Raw genomic sequence first — 15,145 nt, forward strand, 5'->3', positions numbered from 1 at the left:
AAGCATGAACGGAGTGACAACGTTAGTATCATCAGTGATTTCTTTCTCAGCTTGATATTCCGCTTCTTCCGGATCGTAAGAGATAGGGCAGCATACTCAATTTCCATGTCAGTAGCTATATCACTGCTAGAACATTGGAATTAAAATTTAAATTTTCACTTTATTGTTACATTATTCATCTCTAATGAAATTGCAATTTATTACATGGTAACTCAACTGAACATAAACCACAGAGGATAGACCTTTGCTTACTGTGCACAAAAAGCCCCCCTCACTTTGAGAGATTGCTCACACACTGCCACTGGTGAGACTCGATCCATGATCATTCTTTTCAACTTTCACTTCTAGATCACTTGAGCTATCCATGCGAACATTTTTCTCATAATTCTCTTCTTCCAACTAAAACGCCATCTTAATGTTAAAGTTGTTTGTTCAATGTCAGGAACAGAATGGGTAGTTTTGGAATTTTGGCTGGACAAGACATTCAAACAATCATACACATAACCGCTCAATAATTGTGCCGACGCAATTATTAGGATTCCAATTGGAAATGTAAATTGTCATACAACTCCGCTCCGGTCCAATTGAAAGCTTTGGTTTATATTGCATCATTCCAAATCCCTATAGTTGATTTTCCATATCCATTATTGTATTTGCACCGTTTATATGCGTACCATTTTTTTTTTTTTAATTCCAAAATTTGATGTTCTACAACTGTAGAACGCTCAGCTCAGCAATGAATAACGTCAGATGTAATTGACAATTAGATCAACTACTCCGTACTAAACAATAATATTGAAATTGTTTGTAACGATCAATACTAGCTTATGAATTTATTTTTTATAGCTATAGCTATATGATCCAGAAGTTTCTTGGATTAAATTGATTTGGACATCACCATCGAGTCTTGTGACGGTTATTACAAATACTTTTTATCCCACTATAATTCTATGACAAAATCTGACTTTAATTTTAAAAGCATCTCCATTAGGGGATTGTTTACAGTTTTTAATAAAAACTTACCACCATGAATGAAAGAGAAGCAAGTGAGAGAATGCTAGAGGTCCTCCTGCAAAAAATGAGATTTTTGTGGTCCCAATGCAAGATAAAGATAACAATTGGTTGTTCTTTTTTTCTTGCATTAAAAACCTCTTTTCATTTTATTTTTTTTACTGTTTCTCCTCTTTCTCTTTCCTCCCCATCTCTCCTACTTGGCACCTAAAAAACTATACCAAAGTCTCCACTATTGAAGATGCCCTAATACCAAAAAACTCACTTTACAAACAAAATCAATTACTAATAATCTACAAAATAAGTAGTAAAATGTTTTATGAAAATTTATGTGATACCATATATAATGGTACAGAATACATAAAGTTGTATAATCAATTAACTTTGATTTTTTGGGTGATGAAGAAAATCTGCAATCACTACTCGAGAATTTGCACTAGATAAATCCTATCTTGTGACCCTATCCGACAAAATACCATAAAGAGGTAAACCAACCTAAGTTGTTCATAGTTGAACGGGTCAAACCAAAAAAGCTAAGATTCGTGACCTAATAGTTACAAGTTGGTATCCTTAGCCATCTTGGCTGGAATTACCCAGTGCTTAACTTGATCAACCGAAAGGGTTAAGACGGGACATAAATATATGGTTATTGCCAAGGGAAATGAAGCACCCTTATAACTTAATACTGCTTAGTAAAATTATATATTAAAAAAAAAAAAAAACCAATGTCACTGGTTAAAAGTATCTGCAGATTTCTCTTTCAGCTTTCATTCCATTGGTGTACCCACTACCCACATGTGTTTGTGAATGAGGAAAATGGCTTTAGAAATCCAAAGTGAAAAAAAAAAAAAAAAAAACAGAAGGGAAATTCATAGAGTCAGAAGTCAGATAAAAATTTCTTGGCTGTCTTTCTACTGCTTACTACCCTGATTGAGCAGAATAGAGGCCAAACCCCTTCTCCACCACGGTGTGATCAATACTTCAGAATTTTTGGTTATAAGAGAAGGCAGACCACTGCTGATAACATTGCTGGATGGCATCTCCTGCTTTGCACTTGTAACCAAAGACCTGAGATGGATGTGACCCAAAAGTAATCAGTGTGTTGCATTTTGTTCTCTACCGACAAACACACAATTACAAAAAGGAAGAATATATTTGTATTTCATTGAATGGAAAATGACAATATTCAAGTACGGAGTACTTATTTTCTTAAATGAAATTGTCCATGATCTCACCACTTCTGCCCATTGTTTGGTTTCAAGCTTTTGACCAGAAAAGAGGGTAAAATTACAGCCTTTTGATTTAACTTTTCATTTGGAAGGAGCAGAGGTTGAATCCAAAATACAGAACAAAAGACAACCATGACTTATGTGCTGAAAAATGGAACAAACTTGGTCCTCAAAGATGCCACTAGTAGCTTAATGGATAAAATATTTTTACAATTTATAGAATAGGTTCAAATAGAACAAGATTTCAGCCTTCCATCAAATAGAATGAAAGTTAAAATATCCATTGTGATGCCATTTATGTAGATAGTGCACATGTTTGCAATGCTGGACCTTCAATTGTAATCCACTTTGACATATAAGGTTCATATAATTCCAAGGTTTGAACCGTGCAAGATAACTGTTCCCCTTCCTATGGCTTAAAGCAGATTATGTTTTCCTGGAACATTGCTAGTGGTGCTTTAGGTTTTTAAATGTAAGGACAAAACTGAGTGCTTTACTCTTAACATGTTCAAATGAGCATACTCATGATTTTATGTGTAAAAAAATAGAATGGATGCGTTTAGGAGAAGACTGTAATAGTTCAGTTGTAGAGAGGTTAGAGTTGGACAAATGTCTATCTAATAATGCGCACAGAAATAAGAGTGACATAGGAAACTACAAAGTTAGCTAACATATTTAAGGTGTTAGTAAACTTAACGGGGTGTGTATAAATAAACAAGTTCAGTAAAACAGAAGGGAGATAGTTCATGAGAATGCATACGTGCTGGGTATTGGTCCTTCATATGCAAAAGTTGACAAGCCCTGTCTTTGCTTGTGTTTAGGATTAGCTGAGCATATCACATACACTCGCCCTCGTCGTTTGACTGTGCGACAGAACTCACACATTTTCTTCACAGATGATCGCACCTTCATGGCTAATAAAGATTGAACTAATTAATTAAAGATTCTATCAGCCAAGTGTAAACTATGATAACCAACCAAGCAGCTGAAACACTGAGATGATCTGATTATTACACAATCAAGTGAAGAAAGGAAAGTCAAAGAAAAACATAGCATATCTGTGCATGTATCACAGAAAGCAGGACCTAACTGAACTACAAACTAGGATCAAGCTATGTTTCAATCATTTTTTAAAACCTTTCTGATTTGCTCTTATTTTTCAAAGTCTTCAAAGCATGCTCAATATGATTTCAGATACTATAAAAATGCTTTCATGCCTTGTTGCTACCTCATAATAAATGCAATTTCCAATAGGGTTTGAGAGTCAAAAAATCCAACTACATAATGCGATTCCAAGCAAGCAATGCCCTGACCTGATTATGATCTTTTTTCACTTTTTGTTATCTATCTATCCTATGAAAGGTGCATTACCACCCTATGATGTTAGGTCAGCTATGAAGGTGTGTGGGCTCAAAGTATCCTACTAATTGCCTCTTGCAGTTGATTCAGACTTTTTCACACTAAAACTTATCTATAATTGAAGAACAGGTTCCAATATGACGCTGGCTAATAATTGAAAATCCCCAAAATCAAATCTATTCAAAGCAAATTCTCTTTCCTTGCTCTTATTTATGTCAGAGCTCAGAGAGAACCACTTTTAGCAGAACCATCCCAAAATGATCCTTATGGACATAAACACCCATTCTTTCAGCTCTAATACAAAAATTGTCACCCCCCATAATCATACTTATGTGCCACCCAAGAAGCTTATAAAGAACAACTTAAGGCATTACAAGCAGGGCAATCAAAGCAGTACCCAATTATTCAGCACTACAGAGGACTTCATGGATTAAAAGAAAAAAAAAAAAATCAAAACCCTCATATCCTTAAACCCTAGAGATCTATGGATCAATAGAACATCAAAACAAGTATTTACATACACACACATGTATACAATTGCACGTGTAGATAGAGAAGGAGACGGTGAGAATACCTGAACCACTTTTCCCCTTTGCAAAGCAATGAAATCGAAGATTTGCAGACTTTTCGGCTACGTATGTTTTCTCGTTAGTGGTTATTGCGGTACTGCCGCACTCTTAAAATGGGCCGGGCTTATATTTGCTGATCTAACCTAGTTTGGGATTGGGCTACAAAGATATTTGTTCCCCCCAATTACATATCCAATTATAAACCCAAGGTAATTCCAGTTGTTATATCGTGGATCGTGGTGCACGCCTTTTTTTTAAGTAAAAAAACGGTGCGCCGTTATTGTTAACGAAGCGCACAATTTTTGGTGTGTCAGTTATCAACTGAAATTATAGTGTATCTAAACTGACACTACAGTGTATCTAAACCGACACTGGCTCACGTATTATTTTTATATATTATCAAATAAAACTGCAGTTATATCAAAATGATATTGTAGTTGTGGTGAAATGAAACTGCAGTGTATATAAAATGAAACTGAATAACATTTCACATATTTGAGTGTATATTGTGCAATGAAGCTGTAGCTATATCGAAATGATCATGTAGTTGTGTTTTAATGAAACTATAATGTATATAAAATAAAATAAAATAATATTTTCACATATTTGAGTGTATAAATGTCGAATGAAACAGTAGTTATATCGAAATGAAACTGTAGTTGTGTTGAACTGAAATTGCAGTGTTTACAAAATGAAGCTGAATAACAGATTTACTTTTTGCAGAACGGCGCGAAACGGGTGCCATTTCTTTTCATTAAACAAAACGACATCGTTTTGAAGCTCGGTGTATAATCGATTATGCACCGTGGTGCACGATATAATTTGCCAGGTAATTCCTAAAATTTATGAACGCTTTTATTTTTTATTATTTTTGAGATAATTCAGGATTTTCATCGTTGAACATAGACTAATCCCTTTGTTAAATTGCAGGCACATCTAAAGATGACATTTTATATCATGGACTAAGGTCCACATAACATTATTGACCCTGGATTGAAACGACGAGATACATAATTCATACTCGTAAGGTACATAATTTCATAACACAAAACACAAAAAATCACAACACAAGATACATGCACATGTTATACATTTACTTATTTTTCACATATGATTTTGATACATAATTTGTATTTATAGGTACATAATTTCACAACACAAGACGCAGACATTAATAACATAAACACAATTACTAATTTATTTTAAATATAAAATTTTATAATACAAAATACAAAAACTTAAAACATAAGACACCTAGACCAGAGATCTGGAACGTTCATAGTACAAGGATTGTCTAAGGATGGGAATTTAAGAAAGCGTTTATTTTAAGAATAATGTTACATACCATTTTTTTCCCTACAACTTTTTCCGCTTGACATAGCATCATTGGATAACCAATTCATGGGAAATTAATGATTTGAAGCCACATCAAGAAGACCAATTATTTTATTTATTTAGTTTTTTAGTTTATATTCTTGTATTATTTATTTTTTTTTTTAAACAAAATAAAAAATTTTTGATTAATAACATGCCCTAATGGCCTAACATATTATTTATGAATTATTACGTTAATTTTTTTTTTTTTAAAAATAAGGATTAAATTTAAAATTTTCTATTTAATGAAGCAAATTTGTAAGGTGAACTAGTAATAAAAATATTTATGGTTCTATTTGATAAAGCTTATTTTAAGCTATTAATAAGCTATAAATTCTGTTTGGTAATGTTCTCAAAATAAACTAGTAGCTAAAAATAATAGCTTATTTGAAATGCTACCATGGTAGCGTTTTAAAAATAAGCTAGTAACTTCTAAACTTTTTTTTTTTTTGTCATCTTTATTGTTATTATTTTAAATAAATGACATCCTTTACCCCTTCCAATTAAAATCATTTTGGCCTTTTCTCTTGTCCTATTTTTTTATTCATCCTCCATCGGCCACTTCTTCACCGCCAAACATCCTCATTCATCTTCATTCAAACAACTCTTCAGCAACCTTGTAATCCTTGGTATGGTTTTTTCTTTATATTTTGTGTGTTTTTGGTATATATGTTCTTTGGGTGCGTTTGTATGTGAGACAAAAATTTGTTGTGATTTTTTCTTTTACTTTGTATGTTAGTCATAGGGAAGTGAAAATATTCCTATGTATTATGTTACGCAATTTCGTTTTCGCCCCTATTTTAGGTTGTTACTGGGTTTTTTTTTTTTTTTTTTTTTTTGAATGCTACTAGCTCTATTACATTGTAGTATTTGTTCATATACTTTCTCAACCTATTGAAACACAAAGAGCTAATAACGCCTCCACTGAGGCTCGAACTCACAACCTTCAACCTATTGAAACACAAAGAGCTAATAACGCCTCTACTGAGGCTCGAACTCACAACCTTCCACATGAAAGTCCAACCCGGGTACCATTGGACCACATAATCCTGGTTAAAATTTAAAAATGTATTTTTTACTTGAATTGGTTGTATTTTTGTTGTTTTTATTTTGTTGTTTTTTTTTTGGCCAAAACACAACTAACTTTCATTATCAAACGCCAAAGCACTTACAATAAACATTGGAGGAACATCAAACCAAACTATACGCTCAGATATAGAACCAGACTCCCTAGTTAGTACATGGGCAACCTGGTTCGTTGAACGTTTAACAAATCAGAAGTGCAAATCAACAATAGACTCAGAAATAACTTTAGTGTCATCTAAAATAAGATCAAAGTAAGGACCACCCATATCACCATGGAAGGCATCAAACACCATCTTCACATCCATCTCGACATCCACCGCCATCACCCGCGTGTCCTTGAGCCAGCTTAACACTTCTCGGACACCCAAGGCCTCTGTCGACTGAGCATCCCTCGCCACCCCCCTTGGAATTACCATGGCCGCCTTAAACGCACCATCATGATCCCGAAGCACCCATCCAAACCCCGAAGCATAGCTACCACCATCATAGGCTGCATCTATATTTAGCTTGCATCTCCCCATACTTGGTTTCTACCACCGTTGAACGCCACGCTCCACCCCTTCCCTACCTTCCTCGCCATCACGTTCATGCACCCTACTCCATCCTACCCAAAAACTTTGAGCTAGTGCAAGAACCTTATCGTTCGTCGATGCCTCACATCTCCACCTGCAACGGAGATAAGCAGAGTGGAAGGTGATCACTCGAAGATCCTTCAAGCGATCACGCATTCGCGCACCTGAACATCTCCCTCCAGACCCCGTTCACCAAAATTCTATCCAGTTTATCCTTAACCCACCCTACCGTGCCCCTCCCCCGCTCCCACGTAAATTGGTACCCCTCAAAATGAAAGTCCTCCAATCCACTCTCAAACACAGTTGCCCTAAACCGTCGCGCTAGCCATTCCAGATGAGGCACCTGTCCGTTTTCTCCTCCATACTCAAGAGGCCATTGAATCCCCCCATCACTACCCAAGGCATAGAATATAGAGTAGCTAAATGCCTCAACAATGCACACACCTCTCTTCGACAGGCCCTCTCAGGGTACCCGTAAAAACCCGTGAACCGCCACCACTCACCACCACCCTTTAGCCGCACCTGTGTATCAATCTAATTGAGCGAGTAACCCATCACCTCCACCTCCGTCCCAGTCTTCCAGTACCAAACAACACCACCCCCATGCCCCACACTGCCAACCCCCAAACAACCCTCAAACCCCAGTTGCAGTCGCACCACCTCTAGCCTATCTCATCCACACTTCGTCTCACACAGGAACAACACCTTCGGCCGTTTACATTGGATAATATCCAACAAAACTTGAATTGCCGACGGGTTGCCAAGCCCCCAACAATTCCACGCCAGAAGACTCATTGATCCCGACGAGCCTGCATAGCACAGCCCGCCTCATTCATGTTGTTTGGTGTCAATGCATGCCCCCTGTTATCGCTATTCCCATCGAAATCACGTCGTCCTCACTCCTCCAATCAACTCTGCGCCTTTTTTGCTCCAAAATAACCACTCCATGACCTAGTCCTCCACCCCCCATGTCACCCTCCTTTCCCTTAAAATTCGCCATGCACACGTCTGTACCCACCACCTCCGCCTCGCTTCCCTCAGCATTGCCATTACCCATGCACACGTCGCACGCTGGCATAATGCATGCCGCATTTTACGTTGATAACCGTCTTCCACATAGGCCCGTGATTTTTTGAACCACAATTAACAAGCCACCGCTGCCCGTACGCCGCCCCTGAGCTTGGAGCCACGACCCATACATCTTGTCCACCGCCACCCCGCATTGCTCAAACTGACGGCCACAGAAACGCTCAGAATGGCCCAAGAACCCGACCGAACCGAAGTTTGGTTTACCCAAACCGGTGAAAACCGAACCCGAAGATGGAAAACCGAACTGCCCCATAAAACGACGTCGTGTAATGAGGTTCCGAATTGGGTGATGAATTAATTCTCCCGACCCGTCCGATTATCCAATATAGCGTAGGGTTAATCCTTCAGATCTCTCCTCATTTTCTCATCACGCAGTTGAAGCCTAGGGTTTCTTTCTCCGTTTCTCTCGTAGACTCATTCTCTCATACTCTCGTAGTCTCATTCTCTAATCTCTATTTCTCTGATTCTCTAAATCTCTGAGAATCTGAGATTTCTCTCCCACTCTTTGATACCCCGTTACTCCTAGTCTCTCAATCTCTCAGTTCCACAACCACCCGTTGTGTAGTCCGGTACTCCGGTGGTCTGGTCTTAGCATCTCAGGTATGGTGGAAGCCCTTGTTGTTGGTGCTGGTGCTATGACCTCTACTGGTGATATTTGTAAAAAGAAGCCATTGTTCTCCGGGGTATCTGTGAGAAACGAAGTAAATCTTCTAACCCTAGTTTTTTAAATTTGAATTTGTGAGTTGTTATGCGATTTTGTGATATGTTATGCCACTTATGTGAATATCTGGTGGAAGCACGGACTTATTGAGTGTTTTTTGCAAACCCTACTTTGACACTATCAGTTTGTGAATTTTTTTCGCATTTTGTGATAATTTATGATATGTTATGTCATATATCTGGTGGAAGCACTGACTGATTGAGTGTTTATTGCTAACTCTAGTTTCATACTGTTAGTTTGTGAAATGTTTTTCTCATACTCTTGAGTCCGAGTCTCTGAAAATTGTGATATACTGATTTGTTGGAAGCCCTTGCCCCCTAAATCCAGATAATGATGCCTGATGAACATGAGGCCATGATTGTATAACCGTGTCTGTCTCTTTGGAAAGGGAAATTAAAACTCTGAATCTGGATTTGTCTAAAAATGTCAAGTACTCAAGTTTATGGATATTTACCCTTAATGCCCTTAAATCATAATGACAAAATAAAATAAATAAATAATTATGTATTCTTTGAAAATGATGACACAAAATGTGTCTGATTCTGGAATCCTTTCTGCTTTTGTGATTCTGTGTAATTGTATGCTGATTGTGAGACTGTTTATTCTTCTTGAATATGAACCATACGTATGCTTACTGATAGTTAACCATTTGTAGATGAAAAATATCAGTATTTCTGGTAGTCAACCTCCCAACTCTTCAATTGATGGACCTTCAGGGGTGGAATCCCAAACTGTTGAGAATCATCAACAGAATGAGCAACCTCCTGCTGCTGTTCCTGACAAGAAGAGGAAACAAGTTGATTCCAGATCAAGAGTGTGGGATCATTTTGAGAAGATAAAGGACAGTAATGATGTTACTGTAAAAGGCAAATGCATTTATTGTGCAAAAATTTATCAATGTGAGTAAAAAAAACATGAGACTTCTTCCTTAAGAAATCACATGGTGAGCTGTTTGAAAAATCATCACTCCAAAGATACTAGGCAGTCCCTGTTAACATTTCAAGTTGTTACATTACTTATATCTTCTTATTCTGGTTAGCCTGCTGTAAGAGAAATATGGACCTGGGTATTTAATCAAGAGTCAATTAGGAGGGCCTTGGTTGAAATGATAATCATAGATTAATTGCCCTTTAGATTTGTGGAGGGAATAGGTTTCAGGAGGTTCATAGCTATTGCTTGCCCTAGGTTTATAGTTCCATCTAGGTGGACTATAAGTAGGGACATCCTAGTTGTTTATGAAGAGGGGAGACTAAAATTGAAGTTATTTTTAAGGGGAAGCAGTCAAAGGGTTAGTATCACTACAGACACTTGGACATCCATCCAAAGAATTAACTACATGGTAGTAACTGCCCATTTCATTGATTCTGAGTGGAAGCTTCATAAGAAAATCCTTGCATTTGTCCCTTTTACCTATCACAAAGGTGAATATCTAGCCAAAGCCCTAGAAAATTGTTTGCTAGAGTGGGGGCTTAGAAATGTGTTTTCTGTGACTGTTGATAATGCCTCATCAAATGACACTGCTATGGGGTTTCTGAAGAAAAAATTGGTGTCTTGGGGATCATCTACTGTGAGGGCAAAGTATCTTCACATGAGATGCATTGCCCATATCTTGAACTTGGTAGTTCAAGATGGTTTGAAAGACTGTGAGAGTTCTGTTAAGAAGGTTAGAGAGGTGGTCAGATATGTTAGAAACTCTCATGCTAGGCTTAAGAAGTTCAGGGATTTGGCTGATTGGTTGAGTATTGAACAAAGATCTTCTTTGTGTTTAGATGTTCCAACCAGATGGAACTCTACATATTTGATGTTGCAGTCTGCATTAACTTACCAGAAAGTGTTTGAATCTTTGGAATCTGATTGTTCTTTCAAGTTTGATTTGGGTAATTCAATTACTGATTTTATGGACTGGGAATCAGTTGACAGTTTGGTCCAGTTCCTAAAATGTTTTTATGACATGACCCATTAGAATTTCTGGTTCTTTATATGTCACCTCAAACACATTCTTTACTGAGATTTCTGATCTGTACTACCTATTGAAAGGCATGGTGGAAGCTGGTGGGGCAGTGGGTGATATGGGGAAAAATATGAAGGCAAAATTTGTGAAGTATTGGGGTGATGTTGATAAAATGAATCTAAAGATTTTTTTTTTTTTTTTTTTTTTTTTTTTGCAAACATTCTAGACCCTAGAGACAAGTTAGAGTATATGCCTACTCAATTTAATCATATGTATGGTGAGGTAAAGGGTAAACCATACTATGACAAAGTAGTTGCTGCTCTGGCTGAATTATTTGATGATTATTCTACAACTGCCTCTTCTAGTGTGAGTTCTGTGCCTGTTTCTGTTCAGGCTACATCTGCCTCTTCTGTTTCTGTTGGGAAGCCACAACATTTACTCAAGTCCTAAATTAAAAAACAAAGATTGGAGTTTGGGGGTAAGAAACATAATGAGTTGGATATGTACTTGAGTGAGGCAATAGTTGAAGAGGAAGAATCTTTTGATATACTTGGATGGTGGAAAATCCACTCTGTTAGGTTTCCAGTTCTGTCTAAGCTTGCTAGGGATGTCCTAGCCATTCCAATCTCCACTGTTGGCTCAGAATCTGCCTTCAGTACTTCTGGGAGAGTATTAGATTCTTTTAGGAGTTCATTAACTCCAAAAATTGTGGAAGCATTGGTGTGTACACAAGATTGGCTTAGAATGCAAAATACTCCTTTATGTTTTGAGGAGAATCTGGAAGAGTTGGAGAGGTTTGAAAAAGGTATAACTTTTACTATTTTATACTTATATTTTAAATTACTAAAATTGTTAATACTTTTAACTTTTGTTTATTTTGCAGAGTTAAGTGATGATGGTGGAAGTGTGAGGTCTCTTGGTTATACACTTGCTACAATTTCTATAATGTTATTATTTACATTACTTGATTTTATTGAAGTCTTTTACAGTATTTGACTATTTGACTCAATTACAATCTAATCTCACTTGGTACTTTTTGAGCCCACTGTGTTTGACTCAATTGCACTGGACATCTGTAACTCTGTAAGTATGAAGGCCTGGTAACTTTTACTAAGTTGCTGCTTCAAGTCCCTTGGGCATTTGGTTGGTAATGTATGAACTCTTTTATTATGTTTGCTCCCTTTAAGTTGACCTTTGGCAATGATGAAGCTTCCACCTTTAAGTTGAAAAGGATTAAGTTGGTGAGTTGCTCTATACTTAAGTTATATTGAAGCAATTTGCCATTAATCCAAATGATATGGTACTGAGCCAAAATTGATATAATCCCTTCTCCGTGTTTCATTTTTTTAGAATTCTGATGCTTGCTTGTGTATTAATTATTTTCACTAACTTGTCACAGTTCACAGGAAGAAGAGTAGGTCTAATTGTCTGAATTCTAAAAGTCTAGGAGTTGAGTAGTTGACACTTGCAGTTGCTGAGTTGCTGATTTTGTCTTATTTTGGTGCTTCAGTTAGAGTTTAGACTGTTCAGTAGTGTATTTTGTAAATTTGTTACTTCCTTTACAGTTTACACTAAAGTACTTAATAGTTAACACTTGTGTAGTTGGGTAGAGTTTTGGTCTGTAACAGTTAAGTAGTTAACCACTATCAACTTACTTAGTTACTTTACTTTTGTTAGAGTCTTAGACACTTAACTCTTAGTGTTAGTTAATAGACAACTTAGTAATACTAATTACTAAGTTAGTATTACAGTATTAGTCTATTACACTATTAGTTATTTACTTATTTATTCAGTTAGATATTAATGAGATTTTGATGTTGATTTTTGAATTGATTTGTACATTTTTTAAAAACCGAAATATTGTCGGATATCCGACCGATCCGATCCAGTCCGAACAACGTTATAACCGGACGGATAAGTCAACAAAATAAAACGAATTGGGTAGTCAAAATTGATATCTGAAATCCCGGAGTTCTCTCCCCGCCATCCGAACCATCCGATTTGTCCGAATGCACACCCCTAACCACAAATGAAACAAAATATAGGAAGGCGCTCATATTTAAAATCAACCCAAAACCACTCGCCACCTTGTTTCTTCAGCCACATCTTCCTCTTCAGAGGATTTCATACGTCAACCTCCACCCTCACTCGCGTGAATGCCTTCTAGGGACCAACAAAGTTGTTCTGGTCGGCCTTCACAAAACGCCCAACTACCCGTTCGCTCATGAATCCCAAGGGCAGATTATGCACCTGGACCCAGAACTCAGAAACACTCAACTCAACCTCCATAGGAGATTAGTTCTCCGCAACCTGTTTGAGCAATAACAAGTTTTGCTCAAACGCCCACGGCCCATCCTCCAACACCCGCTGCAAGTCGAAAGCATGATAGAACTGGAATAAGAAAAGGCTGTGTTGCAGCTCCTTGACGGTGACTCGCTACCAGGCCGCCAAACCCCTGCGAGAGTGTCTCTCACCACCGGGAATTTGAACAGCCGATTAGTCAGCAGCTGCCCACCATTGAATACTCCAGATGCTGCACCTCTCCCACCACCTCATCCACCCCGAAATCCACCCCTCTAGCCGCCTCATCATTGAGCATCATGGGCGCACATGCCTCCTCAATAGAACGAGAAGAAGACGCCATGCTCAGATACCACCTCATGCAAATGGAAAAAAAGAACGAGGATAAACTACGGAAACTAAAACATGCCACGAGGACGAGAAGAAGACTAAGAGCGCCTTAAAACCACCTCAAAATTTGAAAGCCACCACAACTCCACCTTTGGACCGCCGCTAACCGCCATGTTCCTCACATCTTTTTTTCTCGGCACTCTATTAATCTATGGATCTGTTATCCGCTTGAATTGGTTATTAATTGATTCATTTGTCATATCTTGTGAAGCTTCAAAATAGAATTGAAATGGGAAGCAGGTAAAGTTAGTTGTTAGTGAAGCATATGTATGTGAAGGCTGCTGAGCATCAATTCTTGAACGACAGTTTCAGGGGCTTCCATCTTGATTCTTGAATACCCTTTTTCACTTCTGCTTTGTTGCGTCTAGTTTTCTTGTTAGTTTGGATTGACCAATCATATTCTTTATATGTAAAAAAGAAAGTACTCTTCAGAGATGGTTGCATGTATTTTGCTTGTTTTCGAACTGGCTGTGCAAATGGACACAAACTTTGTTCCTTGCATTAGCATTTCACCATGTAAATATATATTAATCAGCAAGTGCCATTATCAATTGAGTGGCAATATTAAGTGAGACCTCTATTGAGATGAAGGAGATTCGCAACAATATTACTACCTCATTATGAGATGTTAGATCATGATTTATGCTAATAGGTTCATTTCAAAATGTTAAATTTTAATATGTAATCAAACCTATTTAAATTTTATGAAGATGCTTTTCTTTTCGTTTTTTTTTTAATTTTTTTATTTAACATTTTTCAGCTTATCAAAAAGTTAATTTTACCAAACACTTTAAGCATAATCAGCTAGCTTAATAGCTCTTAAGTTTTCAGCTTCTAGGTTATAGCTATTCAGCTAGATTTGCCAAACAGAACATATTTTTAGTGCATTAAGATTCATTTTTAGGTACTATAATAAAAATATACTTTTAAAAATTTAACATTCAGCACACTAAAAATAAACATAATTCAATATACTAAAAATGAATAAAATAAACATAATTCAATATACTAAAAATGAATATGTATATTAGTTGATATGATCCATCTTGCAACATGGATTATGGTCCACGATATAATGATATAATGATGGGTACTCTAGGGACTAGGGTGGATTACATTGATGTGTTTTCCTTGGGCCTAGCCTATGCCTTGATCTGCTGTTAAAAAAGCCCATTTTATAGTGGCATGAAACACAATCGTTGTACATCGGGACGCACATAGCCATGTGCGTCCTGCGCCTCCCAAAACGACGTCATTTTGTTAATTTCAGGTATAAAATTTTGTGCATTCTATTATATAATTCTGTACATTCGAAATATGGAAATTTTAGTTATAAAATTCTGTGTTTTCAGGTATAAAATTATGTACAATCTATTATATAATTCTGTAAATTCGAAACATTGATTTTTTTTAAAGAGTTAAGAGTTTATGTATATTATGTATTATGTAGATTATGTGTATTATCCTTTCAAAAAAGATTATGTGTATTCAGT

The 15,145-nt window shown here is 36.9% G+C and overlaps 1 long non-coding RNA gene across 1 annotated transcript; it reads right to left on the reverse strand.

Annotated features, from left to right (window-relative positions):
* Positions 1 to 1,700: 1,700 nt before the first annotated feature.
* LOC109154722 lies at positions 1,701 to 4,260 on the reverse strand. The gene is made up of 3 exons (XR_002049772.1): positions 4,174 to 4,260; positions 3,001 to 3,154; positions 1,701 to 2,079 (listed from the first exon to the last, which is right to left on the reverse strand). It is a non-coding gene; the product is annotated as an uncharacterized LOC109154722 (long non-coding RNA).
* Between the last annotated feature and the right edge of the window lie 10,885 nt (positions 4,261 to 15,145).

The sequence above is a fragment of the Ipomoea nil genome, unplaced genomic scaffold (genome assembly GCF_001879475.1).
Source record: "Ipomoea nil cultivar Tokyo-kokei standard unplaced genomic scaffold, Asagao_1.1 scaffold0276, whole genome shotgun sequence".
Taxonomy (NCBI): Eukaryota; Viridiplantae; Streptophyta; class Magnoliopsida; order Solanales; family Convolvulaceae; genus Ipomoea; species Ipomoea nil.